Raw genomic sequence first — 26,315 nt, forward strand, 5'->3', positions numbered from 1 at the left:
CTCTGTGTGACTTTGAGAGCCTCATGTAATTTTGGGATTCATCAGATTAAAATCAGTACTTCCTCCCTTAATATTAAGGGAAGCTGTATGAGTCATTATTCCATCAGGAATGACATAGTATTTTCTTTAATCATTCTCCTTCTATGTCCTGATTTGTATCACCAGTAAAGGGGACATTTCTTCTGCATCCAGTTCCTAAAACTGGAAAGACAAACATGGTTCTTTCAGATTTGGATATCATCACCCATTGTTGATACTTTACCACTGAGATTTAATTCCCAGCCCTAACAATGACACACAAACAAGGAAAAAGTGCATTCCTCTCTTCTTAAAAGGGCACTGGGGAGCTGAGGAGTCAACGTGAGCACACCCTCATGCCATTCATTAGGTGACTGATGTGGTTTGGAGTTGTGAAGATGAAGACAAGCCAGGATTTGGCTGCAGCTATGTTCAGCTCTTCATAAAATGCCTGAATAATATTGTCTGCAGACTATAAGGTAAGAATTTTCGGAATAATCTGGGACTTGTGTTTAAGGCTAGATTCTCCAGTTTCTTCTGACTTAGGTGATTGTTGGCTACTGTGCTGTTCCCTATTTAACACAGCATATATTTTGACGGAGTTTAGTGTAGACAGAGCCTGTCTAAAAATTAGTGCCTCCAAAACTACCTCTTGAAATATCTTAGGCACCTGCAAAAAAATAATCCTTTTGGATTGTTAATATCCACTTCCCACATCCCACATCTGGTGTGTAGGTAGGCAAGGACCTTGGCTCTCTGTAGATTGCTAAGCCTCACTGTAAGGTAGAGGTCATAAATCTGCACAACTGGTTTTCTTAGTTTACCCATTTCCACGTTTGTGCTATTTCCACAGCAGAACAGCCAAGGACTAGAATGTCTGCTGTCTGAAAAGACATTTTACTGCACCTTACCTTCATCCTCTTCTCCACTACTAGAAGCACGTGACTATAAGCAATTAACATTTTGATGCACTTCACCACACATTTGCTAGCCTTTATTTTCTTGCCATTAAAATCGTTGGCTCCATTTACAGATGGCTTGGTTTTTTTTTTAATCTGGTCCTTCCTATTTATATTGTAATGGGATCCATTCAATTAACACTGTGTTAGGTGGAAGGGAATATCAGTTATTAAGTAACCTATTTATCATGGCTGAACACAGAGGGGTGGTGTTCTTTGCTCTCTCAGAGACAGAAATTTTGGAATGTGATGTTGTTAGGACTTAATTTTGTGAACAATCCAGGTAATTGCTGAGCCTCACTTAGCTGTTGGTGTGGGTAGTCTCTGTGGTGGGATACTTGAGTCCAAAAGAGACCGCTTGGCTTTGTTTTTTTTGGGGTGTGGGGGGGTGGTGAGAGGTTTTGTGTTGTTTCGGGGTTGTTTTTGCTGGTGGGTTTTTTTGTTTGTTTTCTTTCTAATTTTTTTTTTTGTTTTGGGTTTTTGTTTAATTATTTTTTCCCTTTCATTGAATCAACCTTGTTTTGTATAACAGAAGAAGCATAGAGAATATGTGTTTGAATTCTGCAGGACTTCATTGTGAGTAAATGAATAGCATGAAAGAATAGAGCAGAAACCAGTGAACCTGAGGTAGACTTGAACTTTCTGGACTTCTTTTGTTGTGGATTTCTTTTCATTACCATGGAAGGAATCTCACTGTTAGTGTATGACCCTGCAGCCATAATACACACCCTGAATAGGCTCCCTCACAGCATTTGAGTGGAATCAGACCTTTGTTAACACTGTAATCAAAACATTCATAGAATTTGACAAGGAGAAGGAATCTTCCTTCCCAAGAGTGAAGGAAATGCAGGAGAGGAGTGTCAGCCCTCGAGATGCCTAGTGCTGGGGCACAATTATTCAGGGAGTTAGCAAGACTCCTTCACCATTGTCACCCAATAGGTCTTCTTCTGCTGTCCCTGAACTGTTCTTTCCTTTCCAGTCAGTTAAAAAAGGGTGAGAATCATGGCAAATGGCCTATTTTCACCTTTCCGTAGTTCTCCATTGCAGAGCAAGCAAACCTGGGGGCTCAGATTTTGAAGTAATGCAATAGATAGGAACAAATTTTCCCTGACTGAAATCTTGTTTCAAAACATGATATGGTTTGTGTAGAAATTATTATATTTTCCCTGAGAAAAAAAAGAAATCAACACACAGAAGGAAACTGCTTGTATAACATATAGTGCAAAATATCTGGTTTTCAAAAGTCCTGTTTAAGGCAATCTTGAGGCATAATTTGGAAAACTGTCCCATTCAGACCAATTACTCAACTGGTGTGCATTTCAAGAGGAAAACACATAAAAATGGTTCTTCTTTGTTAATCGTGATAAAACCTGAAGAGGTCATTAGCTGATTTTCAGTTTTGCCATAAAATAGGAGAGCCACAGTCACATGGTCTTGAATTTTTGGTTGGAATATTTTATTGCCAGAGCAGGGCGGGGGGAGCTAAACAGCCTGTTCAATTAAAATCGATGGAAATTTTCCCAGTAACTTCAATGAAACCTAACATGGGCACGAGATCTGTGAAGATGACTGGAAGTGGTCCATGGAGAATTTTAAGGCAGGCAGCTTTGAACTGAGTATGGAATCAACAGGAAAGCAGTTTAAGTGTCTGCCAGTGTGGCTGCGATAAACAAACATGCAAACACTTCCTCTGATAGCACTGGATTTAGCTACAATTAAGTATGATTTTGATGAGGAACACATTGGATTTCCATTTCATCACAGCAAGAAGCATTTGTATAAAATGACAGCTGCAGCTAACTGTTTATGAGTCTCTGCAGGCTCTTCCTGAAGTTGGGGAGCTAGTTCACTTGTGTGTACAAAACCAGTGGAAAAGCCAAGCTTCCAAGAACAGGAAGAAACTGGGGCACACTAGAGCAAAGCCCAGTAGAACACAGTGCTGTCTTGAAGTTCAGAGCATGCTTTTCTGCCCTAGTTCGCATGAGGGAGCCCTGAGGTTATACAGATGTCTCCACCCCACCAGCCCTGTATGGCCCATCTGCAATACTTGTTTTCATAAAACTTGCTGAAGGCTTTAGAAAACTAGAACACCCTAAACAGAGGCATTTGATTTTATCAGCTCTGCTTTTCCATGTATCCTTTCCCCCCTCTATTACTATGAAAGTAGAAGAAGGCAGGTCAGGAGAGCAGTTCCTTAGCTACAGGCTGGGAATTTTTTGCCAAAAATGAGATTAATGAGAACAATGAGCATCTGAAAAATAAGGGAGTGTCAAAACCTCTGTGAGAAACAGGAGGAAGAAATGTGGAGGGTTGCAGACTGAAGCATGGCAATGTCCCAAGCCATTACCTGTCTTGGGTGGATCCTGTTTGTAGGGCAATCCCTGACCCCACTGATGTCTGTTTTACTGTTATTTTCAGAATTATGATCTGATTCATTTAATGGACAAATCAAAGATATGACTAAAACAGGTCGGTAGTAGATGCTGGAGCATTTCTGTGCACTATAAAGGTGCATGATAAATATGGTACTAAAAGAACAAGATTTGCATATTTCTTTTCTCTGTGGCTTTGTTTCTTTTCTTTTCTCTCTTTTCTCTATTATTTTGGTATAGGTGGGATGCTGGTTTGCCTCACCGATTTAAAAACTGCTCTGTTTGCATGTTTCTGCCTATGCAGTGCTTAACTTAGGGGATAGTATGGATCCCTTAAGGAATTCCCTAAAAAGCAACCTTAATTAATGTTACCAGCTGTATGGAAATGCGTCTGCCCCTGGCAATGTAGGGGAATGATGCTGAATGGTGACAACATTGTCCTCCTCTTGAGCATAACTCTTGATCTTCCCTATTTCAGCACATGGAGGTGCTGAGCCTGTGTCATAATGTAGCTAAATTGCAATGCATTTTCTCACCCACATAAATTATATCTGTACAAACCATTTTCTCAGTAATTGTATTTTAGGAAAAGGCAAAGAAGTACATGCACTTAATAATGGTTCTAGACAAAAAGTACAGCGAACATCAAAGGTGTCCTGATTTTTAGGAAGTCTTACAGAAAGTGACAGAGACATGGCATTTGCAGTTAGAAGTTAAGATAAATGAAGGCAGTTTAAATATATAGTTATGAATATGTCCAGGACTAGCTATATATTGTTAGTGGCAGGATGGTTTATCAGCATAGGTGAGTAATAGCAAAGGAGGCTTGCCTAGCTGCTCTAACTGATTTCTGCCCTCAAGGTGCTTGTCAGAAAATACTGTCAGCTGGGGGACTTTGCAATGACAGGATTTGTCTTCATTTCCCCAAATAATGTGCCTGGCGGGGGGGCTCATGTGTGTGTGTGTTAAAACAGGATAGAGAGTATTCTATTTTGTCTCACAAATGGTAGTTTGGTTTGTTGCTTTGTGGTGGTGTTTGTTTGTTGGCTTTGTGGGGAAGAAGATTGCAACAAAATTGATGTTTTCTATGTCCAGACCAAGCCTCTAGATATCTAGCCTCAACTTTAGGTTGAGCTATGACCATGCAGCAGTCGAGTTTAGGTTTGAATGAACCTGCTGATGCCAGGTGATCTCTTGATATCCTGTGGCTATTCACTCTGCTACTGAGACAAACTTGTGCACACGTGGTGATGCTTTTATTCACAGGCAGCTTCTTGTTGAGAATATTTGCTGTTTCTACCTCCTTTCCCTTCTTTTTAGTTTTGTTTTTTTTTTTGCCTTTCCTACCCAAGGTAGTGTCTTTGCCTTTGCTTCTGTTGTGTTGTGGAGGTGGACTTTGCTGACACTGTTAATTAAACAAGGATTGATGCAGACTTCCCTCACCATTAGGCTGTATGCTTTTGTGTGTGGGCAATTTGTGTTTTTATTTTAGCATTCTGTCTTGTAGGAGTTTACATGAACTATAATTCTGTGTACCACACAATTAAAAGTCCCAAGGAAGTCAGAGATTGGGTATGTCATACATACATGTGGACGCATGTCAGCCTGTATATTCTACTGGCAAATGTTTTCATATGGACAAAGTTATTCTTTAGTAGAACTAACTTAATTTGGGCAGCTAAAGCTACCTAAACTGAAGTTTTTTGCTGTGATGAGCTATGTCTGTGCTAGGAAGGTGTTTTAGGATGGTTTTGCAGTTTAGACAGCTTTTACATAGACATGATGAGTTAATACAATCACCAGAATTTTATGCATTCATGCACATGATTTAATCTACAATTTATGGTCTGCTCCCACTTCTGTCACAGCTACAGAGCGTGAGAAACCTTTTGTTTCTACCTTTGGCGAGTGTAGGACTTGCTCAATGCCTCCCTTTTGTAACTCACCAGTGTGAAAACCACTGGAGAAAGTTTCATCTGTAAATAGGTGGAAAGCAATGTGGTCAGTGCACAGTAGACTCTCAGCGGTGGCTTTTAGTTCACCTCTGCAGGAAGGAAGAAAACCAAATCCCCATGCTCTGTACAGCTTGTCTGCAGAGCTACAGTGTTTTCATGAGTTATTACAAAGCTCTTATAATGCAAGAGAGTCGTGGAGGCTCCTCAGTGGAGATATTCAGGAGCATTATAACAAAATGTCTTTCAAGGATATGTAATTAGCAGCTTGATCCCACTGCTTGGATTCAGTGAGACTATGCAAGTGAGTAAGAGCTTCAAGATTTAACTTTCTTGCTTTTCAGTGACAATTGCATGTGTGTTTTGGCAGGAGATCCATGGGGTGACATTCAAAACAGGAACATTTTTCCTAGACTGAAAGTATCTTGGCAATACTAATAAAAAATAATGAAAAAAACCAGAAAAGTAATAAATGCTGACATCCTCAAATAAAAAATCCCAGGTATTTTTGACAAATCTCTTCACCTAGGCCATGCAAGGTAGCTCTTTCTTGAGAGGTGCTCATCATGAGCCCCTTGTCAGGAAACTGATTTTTCTCAGGAAATGTTGATTGCCTTTTGAAAACAGTCTTTTCGAAGTGCCTGACATGAGGTCACCCATTCAAATTGGCAAGCTGGCACCTTAATTTCAATGTATGCCATGCATGTCTTACTTCACAGAGATGTATCATTCCTGCTTCCTCAGTATTCTTATTTTTGGCAGTGAAAAGGCAACCCCAAGCAGGCGACAAGGGTCATACCTGCCTCGCAGCAACATGGAGATAATGTGGGCTATGCTGCTGGTACTGTCTTGCACACTGCTCTTCTGAAGCAGGATAAATTACACGTCTAGCTAATAGGCTTGCATCTGCCCAACAACAGAGAAAAGGTACAACGGCCACTTTCTCAAGAAGATGAATGTTAAATGTTTCTGCCATTCCTTTTGCACTGATGATATTGTATAGGAAATTGTGTTCAGAGCCAGTGTTCCTCGTAATGAAGTTTAGAGACAAAGATCTGGGTCTCTTGTGGACAATATTATCAGCCTTTCTCAGAGGGACAGCACGCTGCATGTCTTTCTTACGGCAGTGTTTCCACGGCTGCTGCTCAGTATCACTTCCCATGAAAGATCCTGGGATTGTTCAAGGTTGCTAAGAAGTTTATGGCAAAAAACCCCAAACCATAGCATCTGATTGTCTAGGGGTGAGAACAAGTTGAGTGTAAAACAGGTTTGCTGTGTAAAACTACAGCACTACACAAAGTCAGATTTTACTAGCACAATACTTTTTGATTGGATTAGCATGAGATTAATATAAAAATACTTTTAGAGGGGGAAGATCAGCTGGTTCACAAAGCCCAAGCATTTGGCATTACAAAAAATTTTTATTGGTAGCTTCAGGCTAACCATATTTTTTCTTGACAATTTATATACTACTCCACCCGAAGTATGGGATATAACCTGCTTGTAGATTCATGGGCAGAACGAAAAGTTCCCTTCAACTGTATCTCAGAGCTTCACAGAAGGATTTTTGCTGTGGTTGGTACAATATTTTACTTTTATTAACAGATTTGAGGTGTAAACCTCTTGGTTATAAAAGGCATTGCTTAAATTCCATTCTCAGTGTTATTTATTGTTTTTTTTTTAATGCTCTTATTTGATGCATAATATTATTCTTACTTTAGGCAGTCAGTAATCCTAAATACTACTGTCACATCTGAACATGAAAATTGCGTGTATCTGGCACTGAATATATATGTTTAAACAAAAGTCTTTGATACTTGTGATCATCGTTACTCAGGGCAAAGGCAGTGTGTGTGCCAATCCTGGATTCTCTGTGTATTTCCTTTTGTCAAAGAATTGATTTTCGTGTATTGTTTTTAAGTCTGCCATACAATAGGCAATTCATCATCACTGTGAGACATAAACTCAAGCAGTCTCCAAAAATAATTGAATTTTGCAGAAATTCTCTAAGGGGGTGAAAAATCCATAAACAGCCATTAAATTCTGCTCTTTGTAGAAAGAATCTGAAATATTACAATTACGATCAAGTAGAAAAAAAAACCCTATTTAATTTTAGTTGCTGAATCTAGCAGGGATACTTTGTTTTTTTTTTATGATGTTCTACTGTTCCAATGTAATTTGTATGGAAAAATGGGATAAAACAACCTCAAAATATGTGTTTTACAATGGGAGAGGAAAAGCTCTTTAGGAATTCCAGTTTGACCAGTGCAAGGGATTTAGTTTTGATATGGAGCTCTGCTTAGATCTGCACCTGAACTGGAAAACAGCTTGTTGCTAGATGAATTAGGAAGTGTTTGGTGCCTGTCCTATTATTGCATTTTTGTGGGATCTATCATTTTTAGATCATCTCCAGATCTTAAAATCACAGCCTGATTGTCCATCTGTGATTCCCAGGATCAACCCCTTCGCTACACAACTTCAAACCATGTGAAAGAGTAATTTTTATTCTGGAAAGTACAAGTAGGATCCAGGTTTGAGCTTTTTATCAAGTAGTTATTTCAAGGGTAGAACAAGCATTATAGAAGAAACTTTCCAAAACAGAAGAGGGAATTAAGGCTGCTTAGATTATGTTCCTTTCATGGTAGCTGTAGGATTTGACTTGCTCATCATATTTGAAGATGGATCAAAGTTCTTATTAGTGCTAGTGTAAATCAGCAAGACTTCAGGTCTGGTGGTCATGTACTGAACATTTGCCATCCAGGAAAGATATCACAAGATCCCATGGGTCATGCTTATGAAAAGCTCACAAAGATTAGGAAATGGACCTGAGTTTTTGTAAATGGACTTACAATGGCATGGGTTAAATGTGAAAGTAAATACACACTGCAAAATAAATAGAGGCTGTGATAATTTATTACAAGCTAGAGGTTTTTTTCTATATGCATACTAGCATGCTGTTAAGTGATAGATCATATCAGATGAAGCCATAACATGACAAGATGGATCATTGAATATATTAAATGATTCTGCTCTGCATACTGTTGTTATCCAAAGTATATTAAAAAAAGTATCAGACTATATTTTTTCCAATCACCCTCGTATGCATAGATCTGGCTTAGTTGCTTAGATCTATTGCATCATTAACTTCTGCCTGAATTCAGCTTTTAGAATACTTTACAGTTCTGAAATCATTTAGCTGTAAATTGTAATTTTACTGATGTTTGTTAGTGAAATAATCATGTGGGAACAAAGGAAAGAAGTGACCACGCTCTTTAATAGGAAACAGGATAACTGTGTCTTTTCAGTTTATGTACAAAATTCGTGTTGGTTATCAGGACACTTCCCCTGACTGCTATGAGGGTTTTCCTTCTGTCACTCTTCAGAAAAAGGAGAAAACCAAACTTGTGTCTGAGGCAAGTGTGGCACGAGGTAGCAGCACTGCAGTGGGGTCTCTGCCCAGTGGGAGGATGAGCAGTCCCTTCTGTCATCCTTTGATCTTGCTCCATACTTATCTGTCAATGTAAATACACTTAGAAAGCAATGAAGACATGGGTGCAATGCTCTGCTTACACAAAGAAGCTTGGGATGGCCTAATACAGCTCCATCCGTAACCTTGCTGCTCAGGATAGTAGATGTGAGCTGTCCCAGGCTCATGACAATAAATGGTATTATTTGTGTGTTTCTGATCATGCACCCTACAGCAGCTTCCTGGAGATTAATGTGATCTGCCTTGCAATGTGTTCTCTTTGCACGTGGCCCCATGGCAGTAAAAGACAACTTTAAGTCTTTGTAACGTAGGAAGGTATTTATCCATATTTTTAATTTCCTGGGCTGAAATAAATCAGGTGGGTTGCTCCAGGCCTTTAGAAAGCACACAAAATGGAGTTCTTAATTTTCTTCCTCTGCACAGCTCAAGCCAGGATCAGAGCCAATGAAGTGGTTATATTAAACTTCAAGGACACCTTGTTTTTTTTTTGTTTTTATAAAAGTGGAGAAAAATCTAGGACCTGACTGAAGAGGGAATATTACTGCACTGCTTGGGGGGATTTCTGGATGCTGACAGAGCCCCTGAGAGATCAGAAAAAGATTTGCTGGGTCAGTGAGTACTGTTGCTCACTTGCAGCTGAATCAGTGAATCCATGATGCCTCCTGACAAGCACATGTGCGCACTGAGAGACAGTGATTCTAGTTGTGACCTATACCTTTTGATATGTGTGGAGATGAGTCAGACCCTTCTCACTGGGCTGAGTGATGACTGCGCACATTTGCCAGGTGGGAAGAAGGCAAAAGGAGAGGAAGAGGAGGCAAGCTGTATGCTTGGGAGTGTCTTTTGTGGCAGCTGCAGTCCAGGGAATTGAAAAGAAATAAAGAGCTTTTTTCTGAGAAGAAATAAAAAGTAGGAGGTTTGAGAATTTTATTAAAATTCTAAGAAAAAAAAAATAATTTTCCAGAAAAGTCTGAACTAAGCAAAATGTTGGAAGTCATGAATTCAGGTGTAATGATAACTCCTTTTGTACATACGGTACACAGCCTTCTCCCACTACTTCACTTCCTTGCTCTTGGTTACCTTTTACTATTGTTTGTCTCTACAGACATGTATACCTCACACCTATGCCCATTTTAAGCTTAGCACTATTGTCAGTGCTATGTCTGTTACCATCTTAACAATTGCAAGGGAGTTGAAATATAATTACTTCAAAGAAGATAGTAAGGGAAAAATATGTTATAGAAATGTCTTTATGGGCCTGAGTCAATGTTCATTAGAAAGCAGAATGTATCCTGTAATAGTCCCAGATCAACCCCTTCTTCCTTTTCTCCTCATTCTGTTCTCTGCTGGTTCATATAGAAACAAATTGATGGGTTTTGTAAAGGCTTGTGTTAATTCCTTGAAGGGTTCAGATCTCAGCTCTTGCCTTCTCTTGGTTTGCACATCCCCCCTGCAGGTGGACACCTAGGAAAGTATTAAGTTGGTGAAGCAGCAGTTTCTGCTCTTGCTGTAATTTGTCTTTTTCTGGAAAGATGCTTGGAAAGGAGCTATCAGTGCCCTGAGAGAGATGGCACAAGGGAAACCTGCTCAGGACAGAAAAAGGATAGGTAGATTTTAGAAATTAAGGATAAAAAGAGTTTTCTGATGGGTAACATTGGTTTGGGTTGTTCATCCTGTCTGACTTTGCAAGAGTTTTCTGTGTAGCAAATCTCTGATTCTGGGTGCGGTTTTAACTGATGGGCTGATTTAAGGCCAGGTCGCAGTAACACCTGCCTGTCATCGTAATCACCTTTGGTAATATTTAGCTGAGACATGTTGATACTAATGTGCACTTGGACGTCACTGATAAACGAAGCCAGGGCTTCTGAGCAGGGTATTGCTGTCGCCAGCATAAAGATGGTGCCACAGTAGATGGTTATGTCTATTCTGTTTTAAAGAGTAGAGGTTTCTAGTGAGAAAACAAGACAGCAGAATCGTTTGTTTTGGTTTGGGTATTTTCTTTTCATAACCCACTGGCAACTGCAAATATTAACTGTCAGAATATGCCACAATATTTAATTTAATTTAAACCCAGACTTATTTATGCAGTAGCTAAGACAGTATTTGCTGAGTTTGACATTAGCTTCCTAACTTTTCCCTAATACTGACTCTCAGTGCTGTTTTGGGGGGACTGTCACAAAGGGAGTTTCAATGAGTTGTCATCCCTGCTGCCCCCAGTAGGAGAAGTGGAAGAGTGAGTGCTAGTAATGCCATTGATTTTATGGAGTGGAAACATCTTTATTCACAAAGTGAACTGTGATCATAAATTTTAGGCAGCGTTGATGGGGTAGATGAGCTGAGTTAGTGACCCGAGGGTAGAAAGCACAGCATACTTCTAGCTATCTAATACCCAACTGAGCTTGATTTTAAGACAATGAATATTTTATTGTTATTAAAGCTATGAGCTCTTACGGCTTTTAAAAATATTTTCAGTGACTGTCTTATGTTTTATTTTCCTGCTTCTCCTGTGTTACAGTATTTTGTATTTCTGAGATCCATTATGAGGGGCAGGATTGTCTTCCATTGAAGAATTATCTACTAGCCAATGTTGAAAGAAGGATATAGGATTTCATGGACCAGTGAACTAATATGATGTGAAATCCTATTTTCCTATCTTCTAAGTGTCTACAGAATTCCAAGTTAATGTACTTTATATTATATGGTTGCCACCTGTTTATATTATCAGTAGTTTGAATATTTAAATATTAGACACTCCATTTCTCACTCCAATTTGTCTGTATTTCAAGAATGGTTTCTCCTAGTGTTTCCATATTTAATTTTGCTCTTTTTTCTCTCCAAAATAACTATTGTGGCCTAGCATGATTACATTTAAATTTTCATTAAAAAATTATATAGTTCACAGCACAGATTTAATTGATCACACTCTTACCTGGTGTAAATCAACACAACAACATTAATTCTAACAAGATTTTTCACCAGCTGAGGATCTGCTTCCATGTATTTTTATGTTATTCTCAAAGCCCAGAAGAGCACATCTTCAGAAACTATCTGTAAAGCTGGTTCACTTTTAACAGTTCAAAATCTCATTTCATTATCATATGTATGTTTGAGAAACATCATAAATCTCATATAAACAACCTATAGTTTTAGTGCATATATTTAAATATATGATGATGCAAAGGTCTGTTGCATGCTGGTGCACAGACGTGTGGGTGGGTGTAAACACATCAACTTATGAGGGGTCGCTGGATCATTTATGCATCTGGACTAATAAATGGCAACTGCAGTTAATGGAGAACAATGAATCTTGGAACAAAGGGAAAAAATAGCGCATCTGCTAAAAGGAAAGATGTGTCGAATACTGATTAGGAAGGAGATCTGGGAGTTGCTGTAGAAAATCTCTAAAGCATTCAGCTTAATGTGCAACTGCAGTGAAAAGGGCAAGCAGAATGCTGGCTTGTATTGCTAGAGGAAGGCAATATAAATCAAAGCAGCTGGCTTTGTTACTATCAGGCATTGTTTTTGACATCACCCAAGAACTGATCTTTAGTTGCTATTGGCCGCTACGGCTTCAGAAGAATGTGTTTTTTACTGGAGGGGGTTTTCTGTATACTGAACTAAATTACCATCTTCTGCATTTTAAGATAACACAGAGGAAGAAACAGAAAAAAACCAGCTCATTAAGAAGTAAAGCATATACTCTGATTGGTGCAGTCTTTTATTGTCAGCAAAGAGCAGTCGGCAACTTGACCTGAGTTTCAGTTTCAGAAAAAAGGATGTAGCGATATTACTTAAAACATGGTGAATTCAGATTAAAATGTATGTTTTGTTGAAAATCTCATTTCATGACGGCTCTAAACTGATGTGAGTTATCACTACAAAGACAACAAATGATAGAGAAAAATGTAACTGCTGGTGAATGAAAAGCACAGGCATAATGAGCTCAGTGCTCTTATCTGCTTACAAATATTTGAATTCTGTTATGTTTTAATTTTACAAGATTCCCTCAAAGACTGAAGGAGCTGTTATACAAAACTTATAGCAGAACCCATTGCAGCTTTTATGGGCTGCTCTCTGTCAGCATTGCCATCACAGTTCCTTGTATACAGGAGTTGATGATTCAGCCATCAGTAAGCTCTGCTAGTTGGAAATGTGCTATGCAAAATTCTACAGTCACAGAGTCTATAAAAAGTCACGTGAAGGAGGTGTTTTAAACAACAATGGAAATTTGCCACTTCTATTACATTCAATGGGAATATCTGAATCTATCAAAACATTTTCATTGGATTTGAAAAAAGATCTAGAACATTTACATACTTTTCCTCTTTATACGCTTGGATCTTGAAGTCCCTCTCACTGAGTGTTAAAAACGACTACTATAACCTCCTGATTCAGTGGGGAAAGTTTTCTATTGTGCAGGAGTGGACAGTATAAAATACCAGCTGGTTCAACTGGGACAAAGTCCACCATTGTTGTCCCCAGGGCCATAAGCAGAAGCTCATTCAGTTCCCAAACTTCATTCCATTCTGATCTGAAATTAATTCAGAAGTAGTATTTTCAGACTCTGAATACCTGTAAGATTAAGCCAGGTGAGTACAATTAAGAAAGATGCTTTGTTATCTTTCCTATTACCTGTGCTGTGCTCAGGAGGGGTGATGTTCACCTTCTCTGTTGTGCCTGTGAGAACATGATACAAACTGATAATTAAGCTCTAATTTTGGGATATAGTTTCAGTTCACTTCAGCCTGATACGGTGGTATCTCAAGTAGTCCAACGCCAGCTGAAATCCAGTGACTCCAGTGTAGTCTTCCTGACTCATCCCTTTGCTTTTTTTGCTGGCCTTCCTATCATGTGTCTTACTTTATTGAAACTGCTTTTTTGAGCTTGTGTTTCTGCATCGCTGATAGGCTTCCAGAGTGTTTCAGGTGCTGCTGCTTATAAAGGTAGTCCTCTTCGCACCATGATTTGCTATGAACAGGAATAGATTCAACAGCAATATAGATGGCAATATGTATGCTTCTTCAGAAGGTTTCACAGAATGATGGCTTCTGTAAAGCATAGGAGGTGCTTCCTGAAGTAATTTTAGCACTTACATAGTTATATGTATATTTTCTCTATCAGATCAGTGTATTTTCCCAAGGATGCAACCAACTTTCCAGGCAATGCCATTCCGGCAGATGGCTGAGAGGGCAAGTAGCAAAGGAAAAGTTCATATCAAGACTACTTACTGAAGGTGTATTTCCCACTGGGAATTTCTCAGCATGTGCCACCCTCAGTCCAAGGGGGTATGGCACTACTAATGCAAGTCTGAAGCAGATCTACTATCTAGAGGCAAAATCAACATTTCATGGTCTCATGGCCCTGATGACAGCCTGGGAACCTAGACCATATCTGTGCAATACACTCAGCCTTGTCAATAGGACCCCCCCCCCCCCACCTTTCTGACTATCTACCCCATGTCTCAATTTCTAGACCAGATGTATAATTTTGCAGTTATATTCCGATTGAAGTTAAACAACAAGAATAAATTAGAAGTGTGGTGAGCTGAAGAGTTTTCACTTTAACAGTATTTTAATAATCAGGAAAGTCACCCATGTATAGTAATGATAAATTGCTTTGCTACAGGGTAATATAAACTTTAACAAGTATAATAAATATTTCTGCTTGGCCAAGAAAACAGAAATACTGGAAACTGTTTAAATATGTGCATCAGAATGAATGAAGATAAAAAACTGGTGAATATTTTAAAAGTGGCATATATTCGTGTAAATCAAATCTCAGCCCGTCTTTATAAAAATGGGAATTTGGGACAGTGATGTGTTTAGCTGAAATCAGTGAGATTTTGGTGTCACATAGCTACAAAACTCAGATTTATTTCTTTTCATATTGCTGTTCAGTAAAATGGGATTTGTCCTGGGCTTAAGCCACGACAGGATTAAAACTCTGCAGGTTATAAGAAAGGTGTCCATCTTAGATTTTTAAGCTAAAGATTTGTTTGTGGCAGACTATGTTGTTCAGTAAATAAAACTACCTTTTTTTTCCATAGAAAATTTCCTTTTCTGAAAGTAACAGGTGCGATCTATACCAAAGGCAGTATATATCAGTGATGCTGAGACCGAACGAGATTTTTATAACAGCCCTGAAAAGTTAGTTTACCCATTTCCCATCAACAGCTAAGGGCTGAGGTAACTTAATATCAGGGGATTGTAAGCCTGGAGTAGCTTGTCTGTATGAAGATACAGGTAATAAAAATAGCAAAAGGTAATAATTTAGGCCCTTTCATCCCATTTGTGATAACTGGAAAGTTAACAGCGACCAGAGGGAGAGCTTTGGACCGCTTGAAAACTGGGGTTTCAAGCTTGTTTCAAGCTCTGCTTTCAGTGCTTGTGACACCAGCCTTTCACTCATTCTGTAGAGAGCACTTTCTAACTTTATTCAGGTTTTTTTCCAAAGTTATTATTTTTCTCTCCCGCTAAGAAATGTCTAACTTCAGTCAGAGCATCCAGCTGCAATAGCCTGCTTTTCATCTGTCTTTTTTCCCCATTGATATTGCCAGTTCAACCTGAGCAGTCCTTTATATCAGGAGTGTTTTATCCAGGGCTTCCCAATATTTCAGAGAGAGATAGTTTTTAATATGACTTTAGTATAAATGCCTGGGCAGTCCTGCATCTCTCTGTGTATGTTTCCAACATGTTTTTCTCTTTACTGAGTAGTTCCTGTGTCCCTTTTCTGTTTTCCTTTGTTGGCAGGAGTGCTAGGGCAGGGGGAAGTTAGGCTGCTTTCCACTTTCTGCTTCTATTTTTATTTCTTCATTATCTTTTTCCTTCTCATTTCTCTTTGCTTCCCAGCTATGTCTCAACAGGAGTGACAAGGCATCACTGAGGGTAGATGTCACCAGTATTTACACTTCCTCTGTGAGGGACAAATGTCATGGAAACAGGTGCAGAATAATCTTCTGACAACACCATAATCCCTATTGTGGCAGATTATTGCAAGGTCAAATTATAACAAAGAATGTATCTAACTTCCAGATCTAGCCCTGGAGAAGAGCTGTATAATTCACCCAATCATTGCTATAAGAAAAGCTGGAAACTTGAAGTTGACCTTTTGATCTTCAGGCTATAAGTTTAAAATAAAATCCCACTGATTGTCTCCTCCAATTTTATTTTATATTCTTTTCTGTGTTCTCTGATGTGTGGATATAACCTCTGGAGGTGCAGTTCATGCCAGGAAGAAGCGTTCTGTCTTTGCATCAAATAAAGAGAGGATGTTGTGCTTCACAAAGGTATGGGATATTGCTCTGTTTTGCTCACTGCACTGTCTTGTCCTGACTTTTCAACTCTGGTGAATAATTTCATTCTGATTTGTGTAAACACTGTGGACAAAAATTATTTTCTGAGGCACAGCAGTTTTCTAATTCCTCTGTGGCTGCTGTGTGGTTTTATAGCAGACATTTCAAAAGACAGGCACTCAGATCGTGGTGGATAGAAATAAAAGGTTTATATGCTGAGGTGAGCAACCAGAATGAAATGGCACCGCAGCCATGAGCACAGGCTGTCTGCACTGACTCCCTTTTTATAACTGTTTTGGGTAGACAGTGCTCAATATCTTGTGTAACTCAAATTGACTTATGTGTATGAAAGAGCCTATTCAGGAGTCTAATATAACAATAAAGATGATTAAATGAAATACTGCAACCCATTCACTCCTTCATGTTGTAATAGTACACATAGACATGAAGCTTGATTATCAGGGATGTTCAAGAGGTACTTAGAGCAGCTGTAAAATTATCTGTGCATGCCACTGATGTTACTGGGACCAAACCAGCTCCCGCTTCATCTCCAGGCAGTCTGAAGGTGGCTGCAGAGTGAGCCAGGAGGTCCTGCCAGGTGTGGCTCAGTTTTAGTGTCTGCTTCTGTCCCTGTTCTCTCCAACAGCAGAGATTACTCACCTCTCTCCTGCTGCATGCCTGGGGAGCAGTGGTACCTAAAGTCAGTGTCCACCTATAGGTGAATTTGGGTTTAAGACAAGTTCATGAATCTATACCAGAATAAAGGAGATTTCCTAAGAATGCTAAATGTAGCTTTTTCTGTTGAGAGGAGAAAATTATTTTTTGAAGTTCTCACATGGCATAGAACATAAGGATCTCTTGTATTTTTTCTTAGACAACCTATTGAATTCATTGCTCAGAACATCCTGCTGGAAGTGAGGCAGGTCAGAAGCTGTTCTGTCTAGAAAGGGTGTGTGATGAGTTTTATAACTGTTTTTCTGCTTGAAGTGGCCATTTTGTTAACATTGCTGACATAAATACTGCTGGTATTCTTGCATGGCATAGCACAAGCATTTCCTAACAGGGCAGTAACAGATACTGACAAAAAGGAATTTGCAACGACCACCACCCGTGTTGGGAGTTTCATGTCCCTTCTCCTTGATTTGCACAGGAGAATCATGCAGTCAGTGGGGAGTAATTAGGATTGATTTCTGCTGTCTCAGTCGCACACATGGATTCTTCTATAATTGAGAGAGATTTCACTGATAGAATTGAGCTGATTAGCCTGAACAAAGTAATGTTGCATCCACATGCATCCTGCCTCCATGTAATTATAATTGTTAGTCTTCCAAGAACAACTGAGAGCAGAACACTGTGAACTAAAGAACTGTATAGATATGTAGTAGGAGATACTTCCATCTCCAATGTACTTCCAGTCTAAATGGAAAATTAAAACGTAAGAAGGAAGTAGTTTGCTTGAGATTATGTGGCAGGATAGTGACAATGCTCAGTAGAATAGAAATGTCCAGGGTCTCTGATCCTGCACTTTATCCACTGGATCAAATCCAGTGTCTTTTCAAGCTACTGTAGTACAGGCACCTTTATATTTGTTTAATAGGCTCTGTGACTTTAAAAGCAAAAATAAATCTTCTGGTATGTAAAGGGAGACTGAAAGGATATAAAACACTGCTGCAGGCGCATCCATCCCTCCATGATATCACCACTGTTTTAAAATCAGCAAATTGTCGATGGATACATAATGGAAACCTTCTCACACAAGCACATGCACACACAGAATTGATATTTGTTTACAATTTACTGCTTAGGAAGATGCTAGCAAAGCTCCTTCTTTTTCCTGAACAGTGCTGCCCCTCCTCAGTCCTGGACAGGTAAAATCCCATTGCAAATCTCCTTAAAAGAAAGATTTATTTTTTCTTCTTCACGATTTATTGAGGTATTTGACAGGTTTCCTGTGAAAGGAGCTCTGCCATCCCCCATTTACATAAGCTCCTTATGTCAGACAATACCTTTGTTTGTTTCTGAATACACCATGTATTTGTCTTCCATGTTTAAATTTGGATTCACATTTAAGGATGACAAAAGCGATTGAAATTAAGCGGTTTCTGAGTTAACTGCAGCACCTTCTTTCAATTAGGTATTCATACATTATAATAATCCTTATTTTGAAGATTATTCCACTATGTAAATGAAAGATTATAAGCAAGAATGCCCAAGAACAGCACCTCTCCCCTACCCAATTACTGATTTACCCTCTATTTTCACGCAACACCTTTTGACCTACTTGGATCTAGTTCCGCCTTTACCTCACTAAGTCTCCCAAATGCTGCACAGTGATAAAATCAGTGTCAAGACATTTTTCAAAACAGGGCTTTTTTTTGCTTTTTTTTTTTTTTTTTTTTGACAAAATGTTTTGTTCATCAGCACCAGGGATACAAAATTCAGTATCATGAACTGCTAGAGCAAGTTATATAATGAGCAGCTGAAGGGATGGTATATGGTTCCCTGAGGACATTTTATTTTATCAGTATTTTCTGGAAAATGGTCTCACTGAATTTACTCTCAATAGAAAAAGGGGTTTACATGCAACACTAGTCTGTGTATCCATTTTAGTTTAAGTCTGATTAATCAAGGCAAAAGTATATATTTGTTAGAAGACACTACCTAGTACTCATGGCCTCGTAGAGCCCTGTGGAAGGGAATAATGCCCTGCATTGTCTTGTCTTTCTCCTTTGCCAATTTCTTTCTTTTCTGCATTCAAATAGCTTTTGTTGGTGCAGCTGTAAACTCGAGACTGCCTTTTCATCTATTGATCGATGCATATGAGGCTCTATGTGTTGGATAGCAATGTACTGCCCTGAAGTAGAAAAAAAATAGTAAATACATGGTACATGTTCAAGTTGAAGATACTTCCTCATGGCAGCTGAGGGGTGAGTTTGTGTGAGGAAGACTTCAGGAGGCACATAAGACTGGTCTCTTCTAAGTGTCTTGCTGACCTGCTGAGTGGTTGAGTGTCCCTGGGATCTGCTGCAGGTTGGTGGTGAGATACTTCTTCTATGTCCTACAGACATGCTGTCAGAAAGACTCAGGTCACTTTGCATAATCAGTGAAATGAAGGGCTATGGAATTAGGAAACATCGCACATTGATAAAATACTGCCTCATCTTGTGCACAGCTTTGCTTTCCCAGTCTTTGGCACTTTTTCTCAATACCTGTTTGTCAGCTTCATCTGTTTTAATTCATTCCATTACTCTAAAACTGCAGCAGCTGAAACACCGATTTCTCCAATTAGTGCAATCTTGATCCTGCATGATGGTCTTTTCTCCAAGATGCTGCCTGCTCTGAGAAGTGCACTTTCAAGAGAACCGGTCCTTCAGTTTAGTTCAGGCTAACTGAAGGCAATGTAACTTTCATGAGCAAATACTGATGGAAAAATACTACATGATTTCCTTTTCAGACAGAGGAAATAAGGTAGGGTCGGACTGTAGAATACCAGATTTCACCTTTTCTGTACTGAAATTTGAGATCTCATATGCTATTAGCCAATAAAAACCTGTCTATTCATCACAGGGTTTTTTCTGTTGCTTGTACCATAATGTTTTTCTTGTGCATTTGGTAGTCATAGTAATGATCTTTGCTCATTACACCAAATCTTTGTATCTTCTCAGGAATGTATCTTCTCAGGAATGAGATCACTGCTGGGGGAAAGATCTTGTGTATCTTGTAGGTAAGGACAGAAAAAGCTGGCAGCATCTAATCTTTGTGAAGGAAAGGACATCTTTATGTCTTGTTTTGTGCCCACAAGAGTTTTCTGTCACTGATATCTACACTAAAGGTATAACATGTGTGGGTTGGTTTATTTAGGAAGCCCCTCAAATGACAGTAATCCAGACTGCAAGCCTGTGTCTCCTGTTTGTAAGACTCCTTACACGAGCAGTCCCTTCCACTAGAGTAAGAAGGGGGTTTGGTTTTATCTACACCAGACAGCTCACTGCAGCACAAAGCTAGCCTTGAAACCAGCTTCAGATCAAAAGAGCAGTGTTCGATAAAATCCTGGGATCATTTCATGGACCCGAACACATGGCTGTGGTACTTCCAAAAGCAATTTATACGCCTGTGTGTCACTGCAGTACCGTTCATTTGACTGGACAGCCTTGGCATGGTCACACATCTTCCAGGTTTGGTCAAGCCCCCTCTTTCCCAGGGCATGAAGCTTGCTGATTTGAATTCGGAGATTATCACAGGCAACAGTAAATAAATACCAGTTTGTGGTCAGTCTACCACTAGTAGACCGCTCTGGTTGTTCCACTGCTATGGGGGAGATTGTGGTGCTATGGCACCAGGGGAGGGCACCAGAAGATCTGACTCCACCCCAGTGCACCTCAGGATAGGAAGTGTAGGGGAAGAAGTTTCCTACAATGCAACTGTTTCTTTCCTGGACGTATTCCTTTGTCCCCAGGTTCAGAGATACCTCATGGTCTAACTTGGAAAGACTGAGGTTTTACCTATGACAGCTTGCAGCACCCTGTGTGAGTTTAATTCTTCTACTGGCAGTACTGAATGGGCAAATATTCATATACAGAATGACATTCAGAGCTGGCATTATGTGGTGCATTGATTAGCAGCTTCAGCAAGGAGCTGAAAATATACTTGGAAGAAAAAGAGAACTGCAGACAATCTCGCTTTTACTACAAAGGTGTGAGGTTCATTAGTGAAACAGTGTTGGAGAATTTTTCTTTCCTCTTTCTTCCTGTGGAGACTCTGTGAATTGGCTTGTGATGGTTTTGTTCCATGCTTAAATATTGCTGCCTAATTTACAGACTTTGCATAGTCTTAGGCAGACTGCGCAGCTGAATAAATAGAGAGGGAGCAGTGAGTGAATCTAGCCTGCTTGGGGGAGAAAGAGAAAGGAGCTTTCTTCCATTGATGGCCTGCAGAGAAGGTGGGGTAGAAAGCCCATGGAGGGACTAGTCATCTCTTTTGACCTTTTTGCTATCAGACACATTTCCCTGGCATGTTCATATGAGTGCCTACATCTAGCAGCTGCCTCTTGCAAGCTCATTCTTGGAGAAAGTAATTGAGTCTCTCAAAGAAAACTGTCTTGGCTTATAGGATGAGAGCATCAGAATGACTATACAAAGAACTGAAGGTCCAAAAAAACAGTCTGGTTTGCCAAGGAAGGAATTAGAAGCAGCGGCTTGGACGATGCATGTTATCATGTATGAAATAGCACTCTTGGAATGATTATCTCCAGCCTTCAAGCATCAAGAGTTGCTGAATTATCTCAGGTGTCAGACAGCCTTCTTTCTCCAAATCATCACTGTTATCCTGGCAGGTTTTTATCTTCAGGTCTTTGCTCCTGGAACTTCAGGTTTGAAATACAGCTTTGAAATTAACTGGAGAAACATAGGCACTCTCTTAATGAAATCTGCACGACATACAATTGTATCTGGGTATAATCAGGTGTTTCCTTAGGCAAGGATGCATAACAACATGGTGTTCATAAGAAAACTTTTGGCATTCTGCATGGTGATGCTGTACATGCCTACAGGTGGTTAAAGAAATTCATACCAACAGGCTTTCTTATGAACATCACCATCCTAGAAATGCCTCCATGTTAGGGCTTTGACTATCTGTGTTTATTTAATATATATGTAAAATAATATCTGCATCTTTATTCAGCTTGAAAACTGCAGAGTGATCCCCTGCCTACCTGCCCTCATTGCACATCCAGGAATTAGAACCTCAGCAGCCCTTCAGCAGGCTGTTTCCATAACAACAGAAGAGAAAAAAGCCTGAGAAGCAGTCCATAGCTGCATGCAAGGCTGGTTGGTGTGGCCTCCGGACTTCCATCACACCTTCTGAACCCCTCAGCTTACCCCAGGCTTGGGTGCAACCCCACAGACTTCCTGTCTTCCCCAGACTGAAATGTCTTCTGAAGGGAAAAACCAGCCCCCACCCCAGCTTCCATGAAGGAAACCTAAATTCTGTCATTGTCTGAACTGAAATGAGAAACTCAGCTCTTCATTTTTTTCACTTCCAAGGAGCTCTTCCCCTCCAGCAGAGAAAAGAGCCCCAAACAGCCATTATGTTACATTATGAAAGGACAAAGCAACTTCATGTTATTAAAAAAAACCTGCAAAACCAGCATTAGTCTATAAAGCACACAGCCCCATTGCCAAAATTCCCCATTACATTGTCATTGTTTGTGCCATTCTTTGCCTGATTTCTATCTTTATGAATGCTACCTCAGGAGTGTGCACACAGCCTAATATAACACTGAGTCAAAATGTGCTTGTCTTTTACCTTGTCTTTTTTTATTTATTCCAGCTTGTCTTTGCCCTTTTTAGGATCTGTAACTCCAGCAGGCACAAATGAGAGCACTTACTCAGCACAGGTGAAAAGGCATCTGCCAATTAAAGCTCCATTATTCATTGTCATTCCTACACCAGATAAAAACAACACCATTAGAGCAATCCATCTTATCCACTCTTTGGGTCACACTCCAAGCCACTAACCTACTAACCTCATCAGCGTTAACACCCATAAGCCTCCCTTATCCTCTTCATCACAGTTTAAGCCATATTTTGCTTTCTCTCCTCTTTTGGTGGTTTGCATTCTTATCGCATTGACTTTCCAGCTAAGAAATACTTTTGTCTTCCTGCAGAGCTAGTGGAAATCTGCGGCTTCTCACTTGTCCATTTATTAACCTTGTCTTCCTTGGTGGACACTTGGTGGTATTTCCTGGAAAACACAAAAGCAAAGTTTCCCTTGTCACAAATGGTAACTAATGCTTAGGATAAACATTAACTGTATATCATCAAGTATAAATACTCATCATAAACCGAGTCTGTAAGGAAGACGTTATTTCACCTATACTATTGGCTGCTACCAGTACTCTATTAAGATCATTTGTAATGAGCTAATACGCACCACATTTTAAAGAGACAGTGTTTCATATTTAAGACTATTCATTTTTTTTTACTACGTGAGTGAATTAATAGGGTAGTGGCCATAACAGGTGCCCACAGGGGTTATCTGTTATACCTGATTTTATTACAGAGGCATTTAAAATCAGCTTGAGTGGCCTGATTGGCTGTGGTTTAAAAGAGGCTTTGTCAGCACAGGGCTCCTTGCAGTATTCAGAACTGTCTCTGGAGATCCACAGACATAAATATGCTGCAGCTTGCTCAGTAATTTAAGTTCAAATAGCGCCTTTTGATGAGAAAATGTGAGTCAAAACACACAGTAATACAAATAGTTCTCACTGTTGTTTTTTTTTCCTAGTGAAGCACAAAGCTGTACGAATCAGTGACAGCATTCACACCTTCAGCCATTGCTGTGAAGATTTCAGAGAGTTTTTTATTTGAAGACGTGATTATTTTTTTATTTATTTTAACATCTCTCAGCTGCTCTTGACAAACACAACTTGCTAGCCCATTTTACATGTCAACGTCTAACACTGAAAGTACTCAACTGTTTCTGGTAAGTCAATACTGTCTTCTCTTTGAACATACAATGTGATGTAAAGTGTGACTAGCTTTTTAACTGTTTAGAGATTTTTAACCAGCACTACTGATATTTAAATTAACAGTCAAATAATATTAAACAGCAAATCATTCTCCTATGTACCTCCTGGGCTGTATGCGATATGTACAATTAACACATCACCTTTGGACACATTATGATACCCACTGCAGGCCATTCTTTATTGCCACATAAGGGTGGCACAGCAATGTGTTCCATCTATCCTCTTAGCAGGTGAATTTACATCTTCAGCCCAGGCACTATAAGAAGCTGACAGGTAAACTCCAAATCCTGCTGACTCATTGGTCTTTCAGTTCCTTTTTTGAGGGCATGGGCTAGGAAATCTGCCAGAGTGCATTGGCAACAGGATAAATCAAATTCCACAGCCTCTTTTCACCCATCTGGAAACGGCAATTCTGGCTGTTTCCCATTGACCTCACAAGATTAATTGGCAGTTGATAGTCTTTATATTCTAATTTTCCACCTAAGGGCCCCATTGTGTTTCGACCGCTGCGCCTGAAGAAATGCATCTTAATGTGGAATTAAAACTTCTATGAGTGCAAAAACTCAGATCAGAGGAAGTCATGCTTATTTTGAAGTCTTCTTTTGTCTTTTCATCCCTGCTAACTTCCACTTTGGATAGACAGGTTATCTTATATGGATTTCCTTTTTTAATGGTTTGTGTTAGTTTTTTAATGGTTTGCTACAATTGCATTATTTAATATCCCTTCCTTTATTTTCAATTAATCCAATCTCTTGGCAGAAAGGGTGGTGAACAAAATTATCTGTTTTCAACAAATACGTAAGATTATATCAACTGACTATTGCAAAAAAAAAAGAAAATACAGTCCCTTCTGCAAATGAAGGAATAAATTATCTAATGAATCCAGAAGATAACTGTATCTTCTGGATTGCAATGAGATGTAGCCATGTAGAAAGAAGTAAAATTTGAAAGATTTTTTTATTTATTTATAATTTGAGACAAAATGTTAACCTCTTCTCCCTTCCTGCTCCCTCTTTTAATATATTTCAGTGTATCATGGATGGCACTATGGAAGGATACTCATTCTAGCAAAGGTAAGAGAAATATAAACAGTTTGGGTATTCACAACTTGAACAGAGGATTGAATATAGCTTTCTAGAATCAATTCCTTTTAGAAAAGATCTTTTTGTACATTGGTGATTACTGTCATCATGGTAAAATGATGTCTGACTTGCATTCCTGTCCAGAGCTTCAATGTTGGCATGGGGATTTCTTTCTTCAGTGATTGTATAAGAGATGCATGCGACTCTTCAAGTGTGGAATATATGCTAGGCTGTGTTCACAGACCTTGTAAAAGCTTGGTTTTGTCAGCAGTCTGTGAATACTTTGCAGAGAAATTTATACACGCATGTAGATGTATTGGTTTCTGATAAATATTTTATCATTATGCACTTGTGATATAAGTGCATTTAACTCCTAAATGAGGCAAGACACTTTAAGATATCCTTTCCGTTGTGCTTTTCACTGCTTTAGCATGTTCTGTGGAGTCACTGCCAGAGAAACACATGTGAGCCCAGCAAAAAACAGATGGCAAAAGGACCGAGAAAGCAGTTTCAACAAAGTTGAAATTTGGGAGCTGTTAAAAGATGATAGAGTTAGAAAAGTATATAGGATAAATTTTCAGCTGCTGGAAAGTGTCACTGCTATACAATATTCAAGGAGCTGGAAGTCAGCTCAGCTTGAACTTCATGATAATTCTGTATCATTAAATCAGTATGTAACAGAGCACACCCACGTGATACAGATACAGGTAAATATGACAGCAGTTTTTCTCTGGTATTGTTTCCCCTCCATGCTGGATTTAACATCTAGCCAAACTAACACGCATGCTTAAGATGCCATATACCTGGCTTTGCTCTTGATTTCTGAGGGAGCATATTACCTCTCTGAAAAACTTTTTCAAGGCCTCAAGCAAGATGTAATAACAGAGGATTTCTTCTGCTCCACTCCAGAGCTGGTCTATGCAAATTGGAAAAGAAGGGTGCCAGAGGAGAATAAGCCTGTGTAGTCTGCTACAGCTGCAGCCGCTTCACAGTTAGGTCTCAAAACCAGTTTCTTTTAGCTGTCAGGAGGACTTGGATTGAGTGGTTTCTCTTGAGGTCTAGACCTGGTGCTTAGCTGTGATTTTTTCATTGCTGGGCATCAGCAAGGGCTGCAGTACACCCTTTGTGACCAACTAACATGGATTTCTCATATTATATGTTCCAGTTTCAATCTTTTTTCTTGAGCCAAAAAGTATTTTTTAGAAAATATGTAGTCTTGGTGTTATAATGGCCCATCGTGACTAATTTACCACAAACACAAAAATCTTGCTGAGGGGTTAATGAAACTTGCTGTATAGAAAAAAAAAATTAATAAACAATTTTCTCATCTGCCAGTCATTAGATGTTGTTACAATCTGTCTGCTGGATAAAGGAGCCCTCCATTACAAAATACCTATTCCTTCTGGCACCACAGACTGGGATCTAATCACCTCTTAACATGCTACTTGATGAATTCTCTTTGCTGATGGTAAGATGCACTTTCCAATGCTGTAGTTGTTTGCCTGACTCCTTTCTGAATCCTAACAAGTAGATTGCTATCCATCCTGAGCTACAGAAGGCAGAACTAGACACTTGAATTCCAAAATACATACCAGCACAAAATACAGAAGCAATAGAGACTTTTTA

At 39.3% G+C, this 26,315-nt stretch overlaps 1 long non-coding RNA gene across 1 annotated transcript; it reads left to right on the plus strand.

Moving 5' to 3' along the window:
* The first annotated feature begins 257 nt into the window (after positions 1-257).
* Positions 258-15,914, plus strand: LOC134169657 (uncharacterized). The gene is made up of 3 exons (XR_009966979.1): positions 258-497; positions 15,637-15,728; positions 15,820-15,914. It is a non-coding gene; the product is annotated as an uncharacterized LOC134169657 (long non-coding RNA).
* The last annotated feature ends 10,401 nt before the right edge of the window (positions 15,915-26,315 follow it).

This window comes from Pezoporus occidentalis, unplaced genomic scaffold (assembly GCF_034315485.1).
Source record: "Pezoporus occidentalis ecotype Australia unplaced genomic scaffold, CSIRO_AGI_Poc_V1 ctg35, whole genome shotgun sequence".
In the NCBI taxonomy this organism is placed as follows: domain Eukaryota; kingdom Metazoa; phylum Chordata; class Aves; order Psittaciformes; family Psittacidae; genus Pezoporus; species Pezoporus occidentalis.